Source organism: Bubalus bubalis, chromosome 9 (genome assembly GCF_019923935.1).
Source record: "Bubalus bubalis isolate 160015118507 breed Murrah chromosome 9, NDDB_SH_1, whole genome shotgun sequence".
NCBI lineage: Eukaryota > Metazoa > Chordata > Mammalia > Artiodactyla > Bovidae > Bubalus > Bubalus bubalis.
In genome coordinates, this window is record NC_059165.1 from 108,765,592 (window position 1) to 108,787,713 (window position 22,122).

Sequence of the window (22,122 nt, forward strand, 5' to 3'; positions counted from 1 at the left end):
ATAAAACAAGCACTGAGTTTATTAGAACCTCATATGCATGAGAGAGCACACAAGAAGCAGTTTGTTTAGGACAGAACAAAGCAGAGCTCCCTACTCAGAGAAGAGTGTGGATGTCCTTGCTAATGAGGAGTGCACCAAAGGGGTGGTTTAATCATTTATATAGGGTCAGTTTTCTTTGTACCCTTTGGCCAGCCACCTGGCTCATTGCCCATAACTGGTCTGACTCAAGGCACTCCCTAGTGTGCACGGATGCCTTCTAACCACGATGGACCCCAGCATGAGGGCCTCTGGGAGGCTGGTGACACACATTGCAGGGCGGTGCCCCTTCCCTTTTTGGCTCTCGAGGAACTTCTCTCTTCTCTGAACTTCTCTGCACGTGCAGGTGGGGAGGTCTCCCTGGCTTCAAGAATGAAAGATGTGGTCGTCTTTGTTTTTACACCAGCAGAGCTTAGTCTCTCTCTGCTCTTGCTGTTAACTTTTTCTTGATTTGTCAGCAAGAGACACGCTCTTATTTGCTCAGCCTGACAAGCACCAGCGGCTTGGCCTGGGGCCCATCTCCTTCTTACTTTAAAGGGCAAAGATCTCTTGTAAAACTTCTTCCTGCTGTACAGGGACCACAGACCCTAGCCCAGCCTAGAGGTGCATAAGTCCCTCACTGACTATTCTCCAAGGACCTGTTGGGGTCTGGGCTTCCCTCTGCTGGAATGGGTTGAATTCCTTGAGCCATCATGAGCTTTACTTGAAATTGTTGAAGCCTAGAAGACAAAAATGGGCTTCCCAGGTGGCGCTAGTGAAAGAACCAGCCCACTAATGCAAATTAGATGTCAGAGATGCCAGTTCAATCCCTGGGTCGGGAAAAGCCCCTGGAGAAGGAAATGACAACCCACTCCAGTATTCTTGCCTGGAGAATCCCATGGACAGAGGAGCCTGCTGGGCTACAGTCCATAGGGTCACATGGAGTTGGACACGACTGAAGTGACTTAGCACAGCATAGAAGACAAAAACTTAACCAAAAAGTTATACCAATGGGGGCCAAAAAGGAAAAGAACACCAATAGCCATTAAAGGGCCTTGAAAGGGAAGGAACCAGGTTAAATTTAGGAGGACTTCCTTAACTGTTGACCAGACAGTGGAGGCAATATTGCTCCTGACAAAACTGTGAAGCCATTCTGCTTGAGTGTATACTTCCTTAATATTAACTTCCACCTGTACTGTTGCATTGATCCTGGTGCAGCAGAAAGTATTCGTTATCATACAAGCTCTATCCATCTTGTTTTGCCAGAAGGTAATCAAGAGTTAGACAAAAAAGAGAGAGGGAAAGAAAAAGAGACAGTTAGCCAAAGAAACAAGAGAGGTTTTAAGTCTTGTTAAGCTTTGCCCTGTCTGTTTCATCATATAATCAAGCTGTCTGGTGAGATTTCTCAGAGTTGTTTTATGATAGGGAAAGCCTCCCCATGGAGCTACCAGTCCTATGGTCAGCCCTGCCCTTGCTAAGATCATTCCTAGTGCTCTCTGGGTTTGGTGGTGAGCCAGAGTGTCCTGTTAAAGATTTTAAAAAATCTTTTACCTCTGTAGTCCCTATAGTGTACTCTCCTTTGAAATGGACATATCAGTGCATATATAGGTCATAGCTTGGTTGAAAAAGGACAGGGCCTGGCCATAATTCTGTAAAATATGATGGCTTGAGTGTCCGCAGAGGAAAACAAACCCGCCAATGATGCAAACTTGAATTTCTGTCTCATGACTGCTAAGAGTGGACAATCTTGAAGAACATAACTGTTGTTAGTATTTGAACAGTTAGGGGACAGTGGACCATTATGTTGATAATTAAGCCTATAAAGCTCTATGATATTTTAAACAAGATGTTCATGTACAATCCTGCTGATACCATCAGAGGGTGGCACTTGATAGGCCAGGATTGCACAGGTGGGTTGAACTGGATCAACCAGGTGGATGGGACATTTTGTTCACACCACTTATATTCCCCTTCTGTTTTGTTTAGGGGTGTGGGCCATAGTTTGAAACAGGGCACTAGTGGGTAAGGTTGTTTATCCTTATAGTTTATCCCTATGGAAGAGGCTGGGCTTCCCTGTGGTTCAGTGGTAAAGAATCCACCTGCCAGAAGAGAAGATAAGTGAAGTGGAAGATAGAATTATGGAATAAATGAAGCAGAGAGGAAAAAATAATTAAAAGAAATGAGGACAACCTCAGAGACCTCTGGGACAATGTTAAACTCCCCGAAAGAAGACAAAAAGAAAGGGTGTGAGAAAATACTTGAGATAACAGTTGAAAACTTCCCTAAAATGGGGAAGGAAATAGCCACCCAAGTCCAAGAAACCCAGAGAGTCCCAAACAGGATAAACCCAAGGTGAAACACCCGAACACACATATTAATCAAAGTAACAAAAATTAAACACAAAGAGCAAGTATTAAAAGCAGCAAGGGAAAAACAACAAATAACACACAAGGGGATCCCTAATAGGATAACAGCTGATTTTTCCATAGAAATTCTTCAGGCCAGAAGGGAAGTGATGAAAGAGAAAAATCTACAACCAAGATTACCCAGCAAGGATTTCATTTAGATATAAAGGAAAAATCAAAAGCTTTACAGACAAGCAAAAGCTGAGAAAATTCAGCACCACCAAACTGAACTTCAACAACCAAGCTCTTCAACAAATGCTAAAGGATCTTCTTTAGACAGGAAACACAGAAAAGGTTTATAAAAATGAACCCAAAACAACAAAGTAAATAGTAATGGGATCATACTTATCAATAATTACCTTAAATGTAAGTGGGTTAAATGCTCCAACCAAAAGACAAAGACTGGCCAAATGGATACAAAACAAGACCCATATATATGCTGTCTACAAGAGACCCACCTCAAACCTAGGGACACATAGAGACTGAAAGTGAGGGGCTGGAAAAAGATATTTCATGCAAATGGAGACCAAAAGAAACAGGAGTAGCAATATACAATACTCATATCAGATAAAATAGACTTTGAAATAAAGACCATGATAAGAGACAAAGGACACTACATAATGATCAAAGGATCAATCCTAGAAGAAGATATAACAATTATAAACATATATGCAACCAACATGCATCAATACATAAGGCAAATGCTAACAAGTATGAAAGGGGAAATTAACAGTAACACAATAATAGCAGGGGACTTTCATACCCTACTGACACCTATGGATAGAACAACCAAACAGAAAATTAGCAAGGAAACACAAGCTTTAAATGATACAATAGACCGGTTAGACCTAATTGAAATCTACACAGCATTTCACCCCAAGATAATGGATTTCACCTTTTTCTCAAGTGCACACACAACATTATCCAGGATAGATCACATCCTGGGCCATAAATCTAGTCTTGGTACATTAAAAAAAAAAATTGAAATCATTTCAAGCATCTTTTCTGATGACAGTGCAGTAAGATTAGATGTCAGCTACAGGGGAAAAAAACTACTAAAACCACAAACATATGAAGGCTAAACAACATGCTTCTGAATAACCAACAGATCACAGAAGAAATAAAAAAGGAAATCAAAATATGCAGAAACAAATGAAAATGAAGACACAACAACGCAAAACCTGTGGGATTCAGTTAAAGCAGTGCTAAGAGGGAGGTTCATAGCAATACAAGCCTACCTCAAGAAACAAGAGAGACATCGAATAAAAAACCTAACTTTACACCTAAAGCAACTAGAAAAATAAGAACAGAAGAACCACAAAGTTAGTAGAAAGTAAGAAAGAAGTAAAAATCAGAGCAGAAAAATGAAAAAGAAATGAAGGAGACTATAGCAAAGATCAACAAAACTAAAAGCTAGTTCTTCGAGACGATAAAATAGACAAACCGTTAGATTCATCAAGAAAAAAAGGGGGAAGGATCAAATCAATAATATTAGAAATGAAAATGAAGAAATCACAACAGACAACACAGAAATACAAAGGATCATAAGAGACTATGAGCAATTATATGCCAATAAAATGGACAACTTGGGAGAAATGGACAAATTCTTAGAAAAATATGACCTTCCAAGACGGAACCAGGAAGAAATAGAAAATCTTAACAGACGCATCACAAGCATGGAAATCAAAACTGTAATCAAAAATCTTTCAAAAAACAAAAGCCCAGGACCAGATGGCTTCAAAGGTGAATTCTACCAAAAATTTAGAAAAGAGTTAAACCCTGTCCTATTCAAACTCTTCCAGAAAATTGCAGAGGAAAGTAAACTCCCAGAGTCTAAGAGGCCATCATCACCCTAATCCTAAAACCAGACAAAGATGCCACAAAAAATAGAAAACTACAGGCCAGTATCACTGATGAACATAGATGCAAAAATCCTTAACAAGAGTCTAGCAATCAGAATCCAACAATATATTAAAAGATATTGTTATCTTTTTAACATCATGACCAAGTAGGCTTTATCTCAGGGATGAAGGATTGTTCAATATTCACAAATCACCATATTAACAAATTGAAAGATAAAATTGAAATTGAAAGATAAAAACCATATGATTATCTCAATAGATGCAGAGAAAGCCTTGACAACATTCAACACGCATTTATGATAAAACCTCTCCAGAAAACAGGCACAGAAGAAACACACCTCAACATAATAAAATCCATATATGACAAACCCACAGCAAACATCCTCAAGGGCAAAAATTGAAAGCATTTCTTCTAAAGTCAGGGACAAGACAAGGGTGCCCACTCTCACCACTATTCAAAATAGTTTTGGAAGTCTTAGCCACAGCAATCAGAGAAGAAAAAGAAATAAAAGGAATCCCAATAGGAAAAGAAGTAAAGCTCTCACTGTTTGCAGATGATATGATCCTCTATATAGAAAACCCTAAAGACTCCACCAGAAAATTACTAGAGCTAATCAATGAATATAGTAAAGTTGAAGGATATAAAACTAACATACAGAAATCCCTTGAATTCCTATACACTAACAATGAAAAAACAGAAAGAGAAATTAAGGAAACAATCTCATTCACCATTGCAACACAAAGAATAAAATACTTAGGAATAAATTTACCTAAAGAAACAAAAGACCTAAATATAGAAAACTAGAAAACACTGGTGAAAGAAATCAAAGATGACAAAAATAGATGGAGAAATATACCATGTTCATGGATTGGAAGAATCAATATAGTGAAAATGAGTATACTACCCAAAGCAATCTGTAGATTCAACGTAATCCCTATCAAGCTACCAAGAGTATTTTTCACAGAACTAGAACAAATAATTTCACAATTTGTATGGAAACACAAAAAACCTCAAATAGCCAAAGCAATCTTGAGAAAGAAGACTGGAACTGGAGGAATCAACCTTCCTGACTTGAGACTATACTACAAAGCTACAGTCAACAAGACAGTATGGTACTGACACAAAGACAGAAATATAGATCAATGGAACAAAATAGAAAGCCCAGAGATAAATCCACACACCTATGGACACCTTATCTTTGACAAAAGAGGCAAAAATATACAATGGAGAAAAGACAATCTCTTTAACAAGTGGTGCTGGGAAAACTGGTCAACCACCTGTAAAAGAATGAAATTAGAACACTGTCTAACACCATACACAAAAGTAAACTCAAAATGGATTAAAGATATAAATGTAAGACCAGAAACTATAAAACTCTTAGAGGAAAACATAGGCAGAACATTCTCTGACATAAATAACAGCAAGATTCTCTATGACCCACCTCCCAGAGTAATGGAAATAAAAGCAAAAATAAACAAATGGGATCTGATTAAACTTAAAAGCTTTTGCACAATGAAGGAAACTATAAGCAAGGTGAAAAGGCAGTCTTCAGAATAGGAGAAAATAATAGCAAATGAAACAACTGACATAGAATTAATCTCCAAAATATACAAGCAGCTCATGCAGCTCAATACCAGAAAAATGAACAACCCAATCAAAAAGTGGGCCAAGAACTAAACAGGCATTTCTCCAGAGAAGACTTATAGATGGCTAACAGACACATGGAAAGAGGCTCAATATCATTCATTATCAGAGAAGTGCAAATCAAAACCACAAGGAGGTACCATCTCACACTGGTCAGAATGGCTGCTATCAAAAAGTCTACAAACAATAAATGCTTGAGAGGGTGTGGAGAAAAAGGGAACCCTCTTACACTGTTGGTGGGAATGCAAACTAGTACAGCCAGCATGGATAACAGTGTGGAGATTCCCTAAAAAACTGGAAATCCCACTGCTGGGCATACATGCTGAGGAAACCAGAATTGAAAGAGACACATGTACCCCAAGGCAGTACTGTTTACAATAGCTAGGACATGAAAGCCACCTAGATGTCCATCGGCAGATGAATGGATAAGAAAGCTGTGGTACATATACACGGTGGAATATTCCTCAGCTATAAAAAAAGAACATGTTTGAGTCAATTCTAATGAGGTGGATGAAACTGGAGCCTATTATACAGAGTGAAGTAAGTCAGAAAGAGAAACACTAATACAGTATATTAATGCATATATATGGAGTTTGGAAAGTCAGTAATGATGACCTTATATGCAAGACAGCAAAAGAGACACAGATGTAAAGAACAGACTTTTGGACTCTGTGGGAGAAGGCAAGGGTGGGGTGATTTGAGAGAATAGCACAGAAACATGTATATTATTATATGTGAAATAGATAACCAGTGCAGGTTGATTCATGAAACAGGGCACTCAAAGCTGGTGCTCTGGGACAACCCAGAGGGATGGGGTGAGGAGGGAAGTGGGAGGGGGGTTCAGGATGGGGGGACACATGTTCACTCGTGGCTGATTCATGTTGATGTATGGCAAAAACCACCACAATATTGTAAAGTAATTAGCTTCTAATTAAAATAATTTAAATAAAAAAGAAGCCACCCGCCAAAGCAGGAGACACGGTTCAATCCACGGTCCAAGAAGGTCCCACATGCTGCGGAGCAATTAAACCCATGCATCACAACTACTGAGCATGTACTTTAGAGCCCAAGAACTGCAACTATTGAGCCCTTGGGCCGCAACTGCTGAAGCCTGTGTGCCCCAGAGCCTGTGCTCTGCAACAAGAGAAGCCACAGCAATTAGAAGCCTGCACACCATAACTACAGAATAACCCCTGCTCGATGCAACCAAAGAAAAGCCCGCACAGCAATGAAGATCCAGCCAAAAATTAAAAAAAAAAAGAGGCAGGATATCTGGTGTATTTATATCTTGGAGGGTTCTTGAGGCATGTGAAAGAAATGCCATTTGTGCAATTTTTAACATAGTGTCTCCATATGGGGGACTCGGGTTAAAGAACTGGAATAGCCTCCTGGAAGGTGCACATGTGACCAGCAGAGGTTTGGGGTGGGTGGTAATTGTCCCTGATTTAGATTGTTAATTACCATTGGAATTGGCAGTTTCAGGAGAATGCAAGAGGAGGCCCAGTGGCCAGCTGGGGGTGTTGATGGCACATCCAGCATCTTTTAAACGTTCTGCTTTGGATATGATTCTGGAAATGTTGATGAGTGAGTTTTCTTGCCATTGTCCTTTAGTTACAGGGACTGGTAAAGCAGACAGATTCAGTAGGGGAAGCATTTCTGGGGTGGAGTGTTTCCCTTAAACCCAGCACAGACAAAAGAGCCACTTCCTGGGCGGGGTTGGCTAAGCCAACTGGTAGAACGCAAACAAGAGTTACAACAGCAAGTAGGAGTCCAATTCACCACATCATTTTACTTATCTGTCAATGGTGCCTGTCTTCTGAATAGGTATTTCAGGTTTTCCACTGGCTCACAGGTGTATTGTTCTTCTGTTGTGACCTGTGAGATTTTTGGAGGTAAAAGCTTTAGTCTGGACAAATGTACCCAGTTAGATATCCCTTACAATTTGACAGCAGTGGGGGTGGATAAAATTATGTTATAGGGCCTTTCTACTTTGGTAATAATTGGTCTTCAGGGAACCCCTCTTTCCAGATTTTAAGAAGAACTTGGTCCCCAGGGTTTCCTTGTGAAGGAACTACCCCTTCCACTGTATTTCTGGTGGAGGTGGCAGTGCCTTGTTGTCATAGTCCTGGATTGCCTTCTGAACTTGTCCTAGATTCATATTTCAGGGTCTGTTCACTTCCTCATCTAGTAGAATGTCAGTAGTAAGAAAAGCCTTCCCGTGGGTCATTTCAAATTACTCCTGAGGGTACATGAACCCTAAGGAGTGCAATGTGAGTCTCTTGGCAGTTTTTTGTTTTTTTTTTTTCTAAGGTTTTCTTTAAAGTATGGTTCATTTTCTCTACCTTCCCTGAAGATTGTTGTTCGGCTGCTCAGTCGTGCTTGACTCTTTGTGATCCCAAGGACTGCAGCACTCCAGGCTTTCCTGTCCTTCACCATCTCCCATAGCTTGGGGGTGCCAATAAGTGTAACTTGTAGTTTATCCCTAGGGCTGTTGTGAGCCCCTGTGTGATTTTGGGTATAAAAGAGGGATAACAATCACTCAGGGAGACTTTGGAAGTCCACACTGAGGAATCATGTCTTTTATTTTTGTCATGCCATGCAACTTGAGGGATCTTAGTTCCCTGAACAGGGATTGAACCCAAGCCCCATGCAGTGGAAATAGAGAGTTCTAACTGCTGGACAACCAGGGAATTCCTAGGAATTATTTCTTTTAAAAGGGATTTACAGAGTTCAGTAGCCTTTTCAGACTGGGTAGGGGAAGCATCAACCCATACTGTGAAAGTATCAATGAACATAAGAAAATATTTATATCCTGACCGTGGGGGCATTTGGGTGATACCTAACTGCCAGTCTTCCCCCAGGTATGTTGAACTGGCCTGAATAATGAAGGGGGAATTGAATGGGCCTGCGGGTTATTACAGGCACACAAATCTTAGGCAAGGGTTACTTGTTTTACTGTGTTTTTTGAGTCCCTTCCCTGAAAAACTCTTTCAGTCAAGTCCTGTAGTGCATCCCTCCCATAGTGGGTGGCATCATGTAAACTCTTAGCAAGTTTCTATTGTTGGGCTTCAGAGATTGGAACATTGTTCCCCTGTTTATGCTTGCTTTCTCACAGCTCCATTTCTCAGCTTTTCCTTGTTCCTGTGGAGAATACTAGGGACAGCTAGGGAGTCCGGGGGCACAGATGCCAGGGGCCTAACTTGCTAAGGCTTTTTAGTCGAGTTGCCCACTTTGCAGTTCTGCCCGCTTTGCTGTCCCCATGGCTCACAGAAGATCCATCCCTCTGATGGCTCCTACAGTAGATTATTGAAAGAGTCAGAACTAAGTCTTCATGTTTTATGAAAGAATCTCTAGCAGGTAACATTTCTCCAGCTCTCCTAAGTACTAGGGCCACTGTACAGTTAACACAGCAGCTCCCAGTTTTTGATAGAGCCTGGTTACAGGTCATGGGGTGCCGGGAGCCACCACTGGAGATCCCACCCATGACAAGGTCATGTGGAAGAGCCATGACAAGCAAGGTGGATCATGGCTCGAGGGACCCCCTGAATCTGCTCGAGCATCTATCCCCAAACCAGAATCTGTCTGTCTTACTATTTTGTGCCTTTCACCAACTCTTCTGACATTAACAGGGGGCTATCCCCGGCCACCTTTCTCTGGAAAAAGTCAACTTAGGGCTTTAGTTAATAAGTCTCCTGGGCATGAAAGGACTATTTCTATTTTAACCCCTTGTTGGCATTCTAGCTTGCCTGACAGGTTTATCCATACTCTTGCAATTAACACACATGATTGTTCACAACTCCCCAACCTTGAAAGGCACGGGAAGCCAAAACATTCTAAAAGTCCTAATGAGCATAGAGCCCTTTGAGGGATGAAAAATTATTAGAATAGATAGTACTGGTAAAGAGCTTCATTATTGGGCCAATGCTTGCTGCCAAGTTCCCATATCTCTTATCCATTGTGCACCTGGGAATGCATTGGTTAACATAGTTGGAATGTAAGAAAAACAAGCAGCAGCCTTGGAATTAACCACATCAGACCTTTGAGCTGATTGGTTCTTTCTTTGTTGTAACTCACTGCACCTTTGCTACGTGAGAATGTAACTCTGTTTAGCACTTTCTGAGGCTGACATAGATTAGAAATATAAAGAAAAAACACTCCAAGGGAAAATAAGTTTTCTGGTTGAGCAGCCTTTATCAAAAAAGGGTCATAAAATGTCCACAGGCCTCCAAGGCCAGAAGATAATGTACACAACATTGTTTATGGGAAAGGTGTGCAGAAAAAATCCTGGTTTTGATAAAGACAAAACAGATGTAATGTTTGGGCTGACTCTGTATGACTTTGCATCTTTCATTTCCCTCTATGTACAAGTCAAGGTATAAAAGTTCCTTTTGAAAATAAAGTTATGGGCCTTGCTCACCAAAGCTTGGTCTCCCCGTGTTGTTCTTTTTTTCCTTTTCTCTCCTTTTCTCTCTCTGTTCTTCTTTCAGGATGACTCCTTGGAACACAGGAGCTTTATTGGCTTTCTGTGTTAATCAAGGAAGATCAAGCTTCTCTCTTTGCTTTGCTATCCTTTCACCTGAGCCGTCATCCTGAGGGTATGAGGGTATGAGCCATGATCCGCCTCACTTGTCATGGCTCTTCCACATGACCTTGTCATGGGTGGGATCTCCCGTGGTGGCTCCTGGCAATGGGGCATTTGATCCTCACCTAAAGATAGATGGCAGTGATAGCTTCAGAAACGAGCTTGGAGTATCTTATTAATAACACAATTAAACTTTACAACAAAGAACTATCTGGGAAGTAGTCTTAGTAAGTACAGACCTCAAAACAGAATCAGAATTTGATGTACACTGAAACAATCTTTTTCTCTCTAAAATTACCGTTTTTACTAAATATAGCCGAATTATAATTTATTTGATTGCAAATTAAGTCTGATTTCAAGAAATTGACTTGGTACTTATGTAAAGTTATATAGGTTATTTTATTGGGTTGGCCAAAAAGTTTGTTTGGTTTTTCTGTACCCTCTTATGGAAAGTGGTGACAAGGGCTTATCACAGATTTTGCTGTACAGATTTGGGTGAATCCCTCCCTTTTTGAAGTCTCCTCAAAATACCTAGAGATTAGGAAGTGGCATTCCCAATTTACCTGATAAAGCTGCTGGGAACCTTAGTTTCCAGTTTCTGGAGGGATCAGGTAGAGGGAATGTTTCAGTTCTACTTAGGGGTGTAACTTGCCAAATTGCTGTAAATTATAATTAGCTTGACGGGAAGGGTTTCCTTATATCTGGAAAACACAGAATAAAAGCCAGTAATGTCTCAGACAAAACTGAAATATTATAACCGTATCCTTCAGTTCACTTATTTAGCAGTTTTATAAGGTCATCAAGTTTACCCAATTTAGTGGTATGATATGAAAGTTATAGGAAACCTGTACTTGTCAAAATGCTGTTTCTGTGAATCTTCTTGAAGATGAAGCATTTTTACAAAGCATCAGCTTAACTGTCTATGAATGACAAAACATTTAAAAAGCACAGTTGAACATCTGATAACAATGTAACTGACAAACAAACTTGGTTATAGTAACTAGAAATTGTGACTGATAATATTTTTATCAGGACATACCAGATTTTTAAGAATTTCATATAATTTCTAGAGTATCTATATCAATAAAATTTATCCATATTATGCAACCTAAGAATGTTTTAATACTCATTTGACAATGCTTCCCATGTAATTTAATATACCAAATAAACCCAGTTAGTTTAGGATCTCTCTTTGGGATGCTTCAGCTGGAGGTCAAAATAACTTTAATTAGCATTTGATATTTGAAAGGTGTAAAAAAAATACTAAAAAGTTTTAACTCACTTGGTCATATAGGCTCACAGGTCCCTGTGAAACAATACTTATTCATTTAACCAAAGTGACAATAAAAGATTTCAAAGGGCAAATAAGTAACAGCTTAAAATTCAAAAGCAAAGAAGTCTGCACAATCTGTTAGTAAAAGCAGCATTCCAAGAAGACTTTGTTCTCTTAGAGAAAGAAACAAAATCCAGTCCTATGCCATCTACTCTTAATCCATTTACTTAGTTAAAATTGAATCCAATTTTAAGAAAATCTTGACCACGTGCAAAACTCTTTTCCCAATGTTCCTTTTCTAGAAACTTCTCCAACTTTCTGTATCCTATATTATTCCATCCCTCATTTTCTTTTTCATTTCAAAACAACCAGCTCTAGGACAAAACCACTTCTTATCTTTGAACAAAATGCACTTCCATCCTTATACCTTCATTTACTAAAAACATGTTTCCTATTTTCCTTGCATACTAAAATGTTTTCCTCATAATTCTTAATCTTAGAGCATTAATCTCTAGCAAAAACTAAGAAGCAAGTAATTGTAAACTGTCATATCAGCATTTTCTGATCAGAATATCTCATAACCTCTAGAAACATGCATCTTCCCAAAACATTATTTCTTTCCTCAACATGGTACAGGATATGTGTCTAATAAACACAACATCTGTACTTTCCCTCTTGTAAGAGAAAAATAGGTAAATTTAGACCTGTTTAGCAATTAATGTTCCAATATTTTATCTTATTTGAAATGCCCTGAATATTCAATGAGTTCATATCATTTAACTTAATTCAGTGTCAAGTTACCAAGATTTAGAGAAACTATTTTAGATGGACATTTTCAAAACTTATTATTCCTACGTGTGTGTTTGTGCTCAGTCGTGTCTGACTCTCCGTGACCCCATGGACTGTAGCCCACCAGGCTACAGTCTCCTCTGTAGGAGGAGACTCCTACAGAGTCTCCTCTGTCCATTCTCCAGGCAAGAATACTCGAGTGGGTTGCCATTTCCTTCTCCAGGGAATCTTCCTGACCTATGGACCGAACTTGTGTCTCTTGCATCTCCTGCATTGGCAGATGGGTTCTTTACCATTAGCACCACCTAGGAAGCCCCAATTATTCCTATAGAGTTTACCAAAAAGCTGTTATCTCTGTTATATTTACTTAAAAGTTTAATTATATCAGGTTATTTTCCTCATTGACAGATTTTATAACAGAAACAATGTGCACTTACTCACCTTCAGTAACCCTAGGAACAATAAAAGTATTTTACTTAATGTTGATGACTCGAAAGACAGGTCTGTATTAATTAAACCTACAAGGTTAAGCTAACTTTATTGTAGATATTAACTCAATATTGACTGTTTCCCAGGTCACATGAACCTGAAATGTATTCTGGTGAATTTCTTTTGTATTGCTTAGAATTTATATAAATGCTTAATTTACTTTAAGCTAATTAAATACTCATTTACATGTTAATTTTTTTAACATGTTAAATTTACAAGTTAATTTTTTACAGGTTAACTTGTAAAAGTTACAAGTTAATTTCTAAATTAAAAATTTATAAGTCAGTGTTTATATTTACAAGTTAATTTTTACATAATGAGACACAGCACTGAAAACCATATAGTTTTCTGGCTTGAGTTTTAAAAGGCTTCTTTCTTTTCCTCCTCAGTCTGGGGACTACAGATTTTGGATCAGATAGTTCCTGAAAGTCAAGGCAGAACAGTTACATTTTAAAGACGGGAGAGAAATGCAAGCTCCTTCCCCCTGCTCCGTGTTCTTTAAAGTCCTACTAAGTAACCTAAGGCTGGAGTCTCAGGCAATGTGGGCTGTGTTTGTATTTTAAGGCTTATGTGCTCAACCCATACACACAATGAGGTGGAGACTTGCAGGAGTGGTGGGACAGACAAAAGCACATAAAACAAAGATCCTGATACATTCACTGACTGAGAGTCAACATGTATCAATGACAGAAACTTAAAGGCACAAACAAGAAACAAAGACATGGTATTATTGCAAGGTGGCCTCTGGAGGACTTTGTCCAGTCCAGCTCCTTTCTCAACTAGCCCTTCTGCCAGCTGGAACACAAAAGAGAAAAGTATGGGTGCCGGGAGCCACCACGGGAGATCCCACCCATGGCAAAGGTCATGCGGAGAGGACCTGACAGGCAAAGGCGGAACAGGACTCGAGGGATTCCCTGGATTTGCTCGAGCATCTACCCCGAAACTAAAATCTGTCTGTCTACTGTTTATTATATTATGCCTTTCACCAACTCTTCTGACATTTACAGGGGGCTATCCCCAACCACCTTTCTCTGAAGAAAATCAACTTAGGGCTCTAGTTAATAAGTTTCCTGGGCTTGAAAGGAGCATTTTTACTTTAACCCCTCTGTTACTATTTTAGCTTGCTTGGCAGATTTATCCACACTCTTGCAACTAACGCACATGATTGTTCACAACACCCCAAGCATAACCTTCGAGCGATAAAAAAGCTTTATTAGAATAATACTGCATTGTTGAGCCAATGTTTGCTACCGAGTTTCCTTGTCCTTTACCCAATGTGCGCCTGGGAGTGCATTAGCAAGTATAGTTGGTATGCAAGAAAAACAAGCAGTAGCCTTGGCATTAGCAACATAAAACCCTTGAGTCAGTAAGTTCTTTCATTGTTATAACCCACTGCACCTTTGCTCCATAAGAATGTAGCTCTGTTTCCTGAGGGGGACTGCAGACTGGAAAGATAAAGGGAAAGCAGGTTTTCTGGATGACCAACCTTTATCAAGAAAGAGCTACAAAATGTTAACAGGCCACAGGGTCAGAAGATGATGTACACAACATAAGACCCTTGTTTATGAAAAGGTATGCAGAAAATATCCTGGTTTTGATAAAGGTGAAACTGATGTAATGTTGAGCTGACTCTGCATGACTCTGTATCTTTCACTTCTGGAAATGTGTAACTCAGGGTATAAAAGCTCCTTTTGAAAATAAAGCTACAGACCTGGCTTCATCAGAGCTTGGTCTCCCCATGTCATTCTTTTTTTTCCTTTTCTCTTCTTTTCTCTCTCTGTTCTTCTTTCAGGATGACTACTTGAAGCACAGGGGCTCTCTGTTCACTTTTTTTGCCTGGGCTTCTAAGACCCAACCAGGAAGGTGCCCTGTGTCTTCACCGGGAAGAGGGCGTCCTGCATCCTCACCCCACCGAGAGGGCACCTGCAGCCTCCGTGAACAGAGCAAGTTCCGTGTCAGGAACTTTATTGGCTTTCTGTGTAAACCAAGGAAGATCAAGCCTCTTTCTCTCCCCTTTTACTTTCCTTATCACTGACGCCATCATCCTGAGGGAATCCCTGGATCCAACTGGGGCTGGACCCTGGTATGTGGGGGCTCATGAAAAAGGTGAGCCAACAAGGAGTCTCCAAGATGAAAATGATGGGAGTGTAGGTAAGAGAACCGAGGGAGAGGTAAAGGGAGGCAGGGCTGAAAAGACTGAAAAAGAGAAAGAGATTGCTATTCTAACCCACCTCCTGTGGATGTCTATTCAGGCACCAGACTTGGTGCTTCCAGAATGGGCCAGTGAAGGAGCTAACAGCCTGTCCACTGCCCACCAAGGTCATCAAGGCCTAAAACCAGCCAATTGTAAGTCATCTGTGGGACTCCAACACACAGGTGGGACCTTCACCTGCACATGTATCAGTATATAGAGATAAAATCCCTTATGATTATACAATGGAAGTGACAAATAGATTCAAGGAATTAGATCTGATAAACAGTGCCTGAAGAACTATGGACGGAGGTTTGTGACACTGTACAGGAGGCAGTGATCAAGACCATCCCCAAGAAAAAGAAATGCAAAAATGCTGTCCAACGAGGTCTTACAAAAAGCCGAGAAAATGAGAAAAGGAAGGATATACCCATTTGAATGTAGAGTTCCAAGGAATAGCAAGGAGAGATAAGAAAGCCCTCCTCAGTGATCAATGCAAAAATATAGAGGAAAATAATAGAATGGGAAAGACTAGAGATCTCTTCAAGAACATTAGAGATACCAAGGGAACATTTCATGCCAAGATGAGCTCAATAAAGGACAGAAATGGTATGGACCTAACAGAAGGAGAAGATATTAAGAAGAGGTGGCAAGAATACACAGAACTGTACAAAAAAGATCTTCATGACCCAGATAATCACGATGGTGTGGTCACTCACCTAGAGCCAGACATCCTGGAATGTGAAGTCAAGCGGGCCTTAGGAAGCATCACTACAAACAAAGCTAGTGAAGGTGATAGAATTCCAGTGGAGCTATTTCAAATCCTAAAAGATGATGCTGTGAAAGTGCTGCACTCAACATGCCAGCAAATTTGGAAAACTCAGCAGTGGCCACAAGACTGAAAAGGTCAGTTTTCATTCCAATCCCAAAGAAAGGCAATGCCAAAGAATGCTCAAACTACCACACAGTTGCAGGCATCTCACACACTAGTAAAGTAATACTCAAAATTCTTCAAGCCAGGCTTTGGCAATATGTGAACCATGAACTTCCAGATATTCAAGCTGGTTTTAGAAAAGGCAGAGGAACCAGAGATCAAATTGCCAATATCTGCTGGATCATCAAAAAAGCAAGAGAGTTTCAGAAAAACATCTATTTCTGCTTTATTGACTATGTCAAAGCCTTTGACTGTGTGGATCACAATAAACTGTGGAAAATTCTGAAACAGATGGGAATATCAGACCACCTGGCCTGCCTCTTGAGAAATCTGTTTGCAGGTTAGGAAGCAACAGTTAGAACTGGACATGGAACAATACACTGGTTCCAAATAGGAAAAGGAGTACTTCAAGGCTGTATATTGTCACCCTGCTTATTTAACTTTTATGCAGAGTACATCATGAGATGGAGCACAAGCTGGAATTAAGATTGCCAGGAAAAATATCAATAACCTCAGATATGCAGATGACACCACCCTTATGGCAGAAAGTGAAGAAGAACTAAAGAGCCTCTTGATGAAAGTGAAAGAGGAGAGTGAAAAAGTTGGCTTAATGCTCAACATTCAGAAAACTAAGATCATGGCATCCGGTCCCATCACTTCATGGCAAATAGATGGAGAAACAGTGAAAACAGTGGCTGACTTTATTTTTTGGGCTCCAAAATCACTGCAGATGGTGACCGCAGCCATGAAATTAAAAGACGCTTACTCCTTGGAAGGAAAGTTATGACCAACCTAGACAGCATATTAAAAAGCAGAGAAATTACTTTGCCAACAAAGGTCCATCTAGTCAAGGCTATGGTTTTTCCGGTAGTCATGTATGGATGTGAGTGCTGGACTGTAAAGAAAGCTGAGCACTGAAGGATTGATGCTTTTGAATTGTGGTGTTGGAGAAGACTCTTGAGAGTCTCTTGGATTTCAAGGGGATCCAACCAGTCCATCCTAAAAGAGATCAGCCTCGGGTGTTCATTGGAAGGACTGATGTTGAAGCTGAAACTCCAATACTTTGGCCACCTGATGTGAAGAGCTGACTCATTTGAAAAGACCCTGATGCTGGGAGGGATTGAGGGCAGGAGGAGAAGGGGACAACATAGGATGAGATGATTGGATGGCTTCACAAACTCAATGGACATGAGTTTGGGTAAACTCCGGGAGTTGGTGATGGACAGGGAGGCCTGGCGTTCTGCAGTTCATGGGGTTGCAAAGAGTCAGACACAACTGAGCAACTGAACTGAACTGGCATTCAGTCCCATCACTTCATGGCAAATAGATGGTGAAACAATGGAAACAGTGACAGACTTTATTTTGGGGGGCTCCAAAATCACTGCAGATGGTGACTGAAGCCATGAAATTAAAGACACTTGCTCCTTGGAAGGAAAGTTATGACCAACCTAGACAGCATATTAAAAAACAGAGACATTACTTTGCCAACAAAGGTCTGTCTAGTCAAAGCTATGCTTTTTCTAGTACGCATGTATGGATGTGAGAGTTGGACTTATAGAGAAAGCTGAGTGTGGAAGAATTGATGCTTTTGTAAATGCTTTTGAACTTAATTGGAGAAGACTCTTGAGAGTCCCTTGGACTGCAAGGAGATCCAATCAGTCAATCCTAAAGGAAAACAGTCCTGAATATTTATTGGAAGGACTGATGCTGAAACTGAAACTCCAATACTTTAGCCACCTAATGCGAAGAACTGACTCATTGGAAAAGACCCTGATGCTGGGAAAGATTGAAGGCAGGAGGAGAAGAGGACGAAAGAGGATGAAATAGTTGGATGACATCACCAACTCGATGGACATGAGTTTGAGTAAGCTCCAGGTGTTGGTGATGGACAGGGAAGCCTGGCGTGCTGCAGTCCTGGGGTTGCAAAGGAGAAATCTGCTGATTTAGCCTATTCCATCCCAACCAGACTTCTTGGCAGCAGGAAAATAAAGGCGAGAATATTAGGATGATCAGACTTCTGGCCACTACAGGATATGAGGTTTGAACCTCTGTTGCTCTCATAAATCTCCGGTCAGCAACAGCCTGCTAGACCAAGATCTGCAAGGTGTGAGGCAAGCCTCTCCCATCTCAGTCTTCCATCGAGGTGAGCCATTGCTGGCCAAAGGGAGCAGGTCTTACAAACCGAGAGGAGTGACACTGTGGCTGTGTGATGCCCACTCCCTCAGAAGGGTAGGACAGAAGCAGGAGAAGACAGAGAGGATGGAGAGAGGAGAAGTAGAGAGATGTCAGGGGAGAAAAGGGGCAAAGGGGAGGGGAAAGCAGTGAGAGTAAAGGGATAAAGGGCAGAAGAAAGGTTTGCTTGAATGAGGGTACTGAGGCCCTCAGGGGCCGGGAAGGCAGACTTACCAAGTGTGGTGATGCTGAAACTAGAGGTTCAGGAGGCTGCTTGTCACACAAAAGGATGCTGCATTCGGTAGTCCTGGAGGTGCCCAGATCCTCTCCCAGGAAGGGGACTGTGTCTCTTTGCAGAGTATGTTACTGATAAAGTTTCCTGGCTCCTTAGTAATAGAAATTGGTAAGAGGCCAGACAAGAAAGGTTGGCAAGGCTGGGACTCCTGTTGCAGCAGGAGGGTGCAAACACAAGGAAGAGGTCCCCCTGCCGGGTCCCTGATGGAGAGGGGTAAGCGGGATCCTTCTATGGGGTGGCGGTAGGGCGGGTGAGGGCTCAGGCCTGAAGGGCGGCTCAGGTGGTCTGCCCAGCGTCCTGATGGTGCCATGTGCAGGGTGCATGCGCAGTGCCCTGCTTTTGCTCCTGCCTCCTCAGAAGAGGCAGTTGGGTTTTTGGTCTTTTTGTATCTTGTTCATGATTTGTCCAATTATCCATGCATGCTGGGTTGCTTTTAGTCTCTTATAGTTTCCTTTGTATTTTGTTGCTCTGTCCAGGGGCAAGCACTGAAGCAAAGGGTCCCTGGTTTCAGGTCCCAGACTGTCTCAACCTCGTTTCCTTATTCATTCATAGCAAATGTTCTAAGCGTCCACCCCGTGCCAGGTCTTGCTCGAGTTTCTGGCGACACAGACGCACTGTGCACTGGCTTCGACCTAGTCCTGCCCGGCCACAGTGCTGGGAGGGGAAGGCCTGTGGGGCTCAGAGAGCTGATCATGTGGGGAATGACCACAGAAGGATAGAGCGCCTCCCTGAGAAAGTGAGAGTAGCCCTATGACCCAGGGGAGAGGAGGAGTTCTCGGGAAAGGATTGATCAGTGTAAGCAATCAATGCCAGTCTGGTGGAGCTCAGTGAGAGAGGTCTGGGACTGATGGGGGCAGGGCACAGCACTGGGATATAGCACAGTTTGTCAGGGATTTGTGTTTGTACCCTTGAAACTGTGGGATCTGTCCAAAGCAGGAAACAGAATGGGGCCTGTGGTGGGAGTGACAGTCTTATTTGCATTCTGAAATGACCACTTTGGTGCGCATGGAGAAGGGACTGAAGAGACTAAGAGAGGAAGTGGGAAGGCCAGCCAGGCGCTGGTACAGGGAGACACTGTGACACACAAGAATTTTGAACTGAAGACATTGGAGAATAAGCTTCCCCCCGGCCCCCGCCCTGGAATTCCCTCACCTGTCTAAAAGCTGCTGCTGCTAAGTCGCTTCAGTCGTGTCCGACTCTGTGTGACCCCATGGACTGCAGCCTACCAGGCTCCTCTGTCCATGGGATTTTCCAGGCAAGAGTACTGGAGTGGGTTGCCATTGCCTTCTCCTTGTCTAAAAGCAGAGCCTCCTAAAAGAATTCCAGTGTCCTAAATCCCCTCCCTAGGATCAATGAGAGAAAGATTTGTAATAGGGAAGAACATATCTGACTTCATATTAGATCTGTTTCTTTTACCTTTAGAATACTTTTAGAATATCTTTTTATTAATAACTCAAATAGAATACAAAGGTATTCTATTTTTGTATTCTTTTTGAGTTTAAAATATTGCAGATAGCCTGAATACAGCCTGTATACAGGCTAGCCCATTATCAAGGCTCTGACCTTTAAGGACATAACACTTTTCCATTCATATAGAAAGTCGCAAACAGAGTAACATTTGTCTTGTTGGAGCTTTACAGGAACACTGTGATCTGGCTTATGTGGACCAAGAAGTTTGCAACAACCAACCATGCCCCTCCCTCATCTTGCCTTTAAAAATGCTTTGCTGCAACCCTTTGGGGAGTCCCAGGTTTGAGGGGCATGAGCCGCCCTTTATCCTCACGTGACGCTGCAATAAACCTTTCCTGGCTGCAAACTCCAATGTTTTGGCTTGTGTGGCCTCACTGCACCAGGCTCACAAACTTGCTCTTCAGTAACAGGTTGACTCTTTTCACCTGATAACCCCAAGACACATTGTCACAAAACTTCCAAATAGTCTCCTAAGGACCCAAGACAGATGGGCCCCTGGGCCAGACAGGTGGTGTTTGTCAAGTGGAGTAAAACTGAAACTTTGTTCTCACCCAGACACTCCAAGGACAAAGCTAGTGGCAAAAGCTGAGCTCTGCTAAAGTAAAGAGGTAAAGTCACTTCAGTCGGGTCCGACTCTGTGCAACCCCATAGACACAGCCCATTAGGCTCCCCCTTCCCTGGGATTCTCCAGGCAAGAACACTGGAGTGGGTTGCCATTTCCTTCTCCAATGCATCAAAGTGAAAAGTGAAAGTGAAGTTGCTCAGTCGTGTCCGACTCTTAGCGACCCCATGGACTGCAACCTACCAGGCTCTGCCGTCCATGGGATTTTCCAAGCAAGAGTACTGGAGTGGGGTGCCATGAGGTCAAGGAAGACTTCCCTGTTTGCACACGCACAGGAAGGCTTCTTGAGGGTCAAAGAGGGAGGGGGCCTCACTCCATAGTAAGTGTGGACAGGCATGCACCCATCGGCCTCTGTGGTGGGATCCATCTTAGAAAAAAGTGTGCACATATTTGGGGGAAGGTCTTAGGGCAGTCAGGTGTGAAGAAAGAAATGATAAAGGTCAAAGGTAAACAGAGGCCTGGAAGGACTGTCCTATGTTTAAGTGAAGCACCTTTTTGCTGCGCTCCTCATTTAGGACATCCACACCCTTCACCGGATACATTATCTCGGCCCAGCTGCTGACACTGTGGCCCTTAGAGAGGAAGCCCACATCCTGTCTCTCTGGGTGCGTATTTCTGCCCTGCTTCTCGTAACTAAACTGTCTCTCTGTGTGCTCTCTCCTACATTGTGCTGTGTCTCTGATAAACTTTGTATCTGTTTTTACAGTTTTTGCCTCCTTGAAACCTTGCTTTCAGATGAGAGGGAAGAGCCAGGGAACTTTCCTCCTAGCTTCTGTCCCCTGGTGGTCCAGTGACTAAGATTCCTAGTTTTCATCCAGGCTTTGTTGTCGTTGTTCAGTTGCTCAGTCGTGTCTGACTCTTTGTGATCCCATGGACTGCAGCACGCCAGGCCTCCCTGTTCATCACCAACTCCCGGAGTTTACCCCAACCCATGTCCATTGAGTCAGTGATGCCATCCAACCATCTCATCCTCTGTCGTCCCCTTCTCCTCCTGTCCTCAATCTTTCCCAGCATCAGGGTCTTTTCCAATGAGTCAGCTCTTTACATTAGGTGGCCAAAGTATTGGAGCTTCAGCTTCAGCATCAGTCCTTCCAATGAATATCCAGGCTACTTAAGTTTAATTCCTGGACAGGAAACTTAAGATCTCTCTTTAGGACTGTTCACTGCTCTCCCTCTGAGATCAGACCCATTTATCTTTCTTAAAAGTCATGTGTTTTCCATGTAAGTACCTTTATCCCCCTCTCTCCTTTGCTCCCCCACTAAACTGGTATATAAGCCCCAAATTCTGTCTAGTACATGAATAGAAACATTTTCTTGCTAATCTGTCTCTTGTTGGTTTAATTCAGGCCCCAAGTACTGAATCTAAGACGGTAGAGAA

At 41.9% G+C, this 22,122-nt stretch overlaps 1 protein-coding gene and 1 long non-coding RNA gene across 2 annotated transcripts in view; one reads left to right on the plus strand and one right to left on the minus strand.

Annotated features, from left to right (window-relative positions):
• Positions 1-22,122, plus strand: part of SQSTM1 (sequestosome 1) — a 68,132-nt gene that overhangs the window by 26,960 nt on the left and 19,050 nt on the right. The window lies entirely within an intron of this gene.
• Positions 6,982-20,855, minus strand: LOC102407763. Its single transcript, XR_003111625.3, has 4 exons — positions 18,592-20,855; positions 11,073-11,210; positions 10,345-10,634; positions 6,982-7,802 (listed from the first exon to the last, which is right to left on the minus strand). It is a non-coding gene; the product is annotated as an uncharacterized LOC102407763 (long non-coding RNA).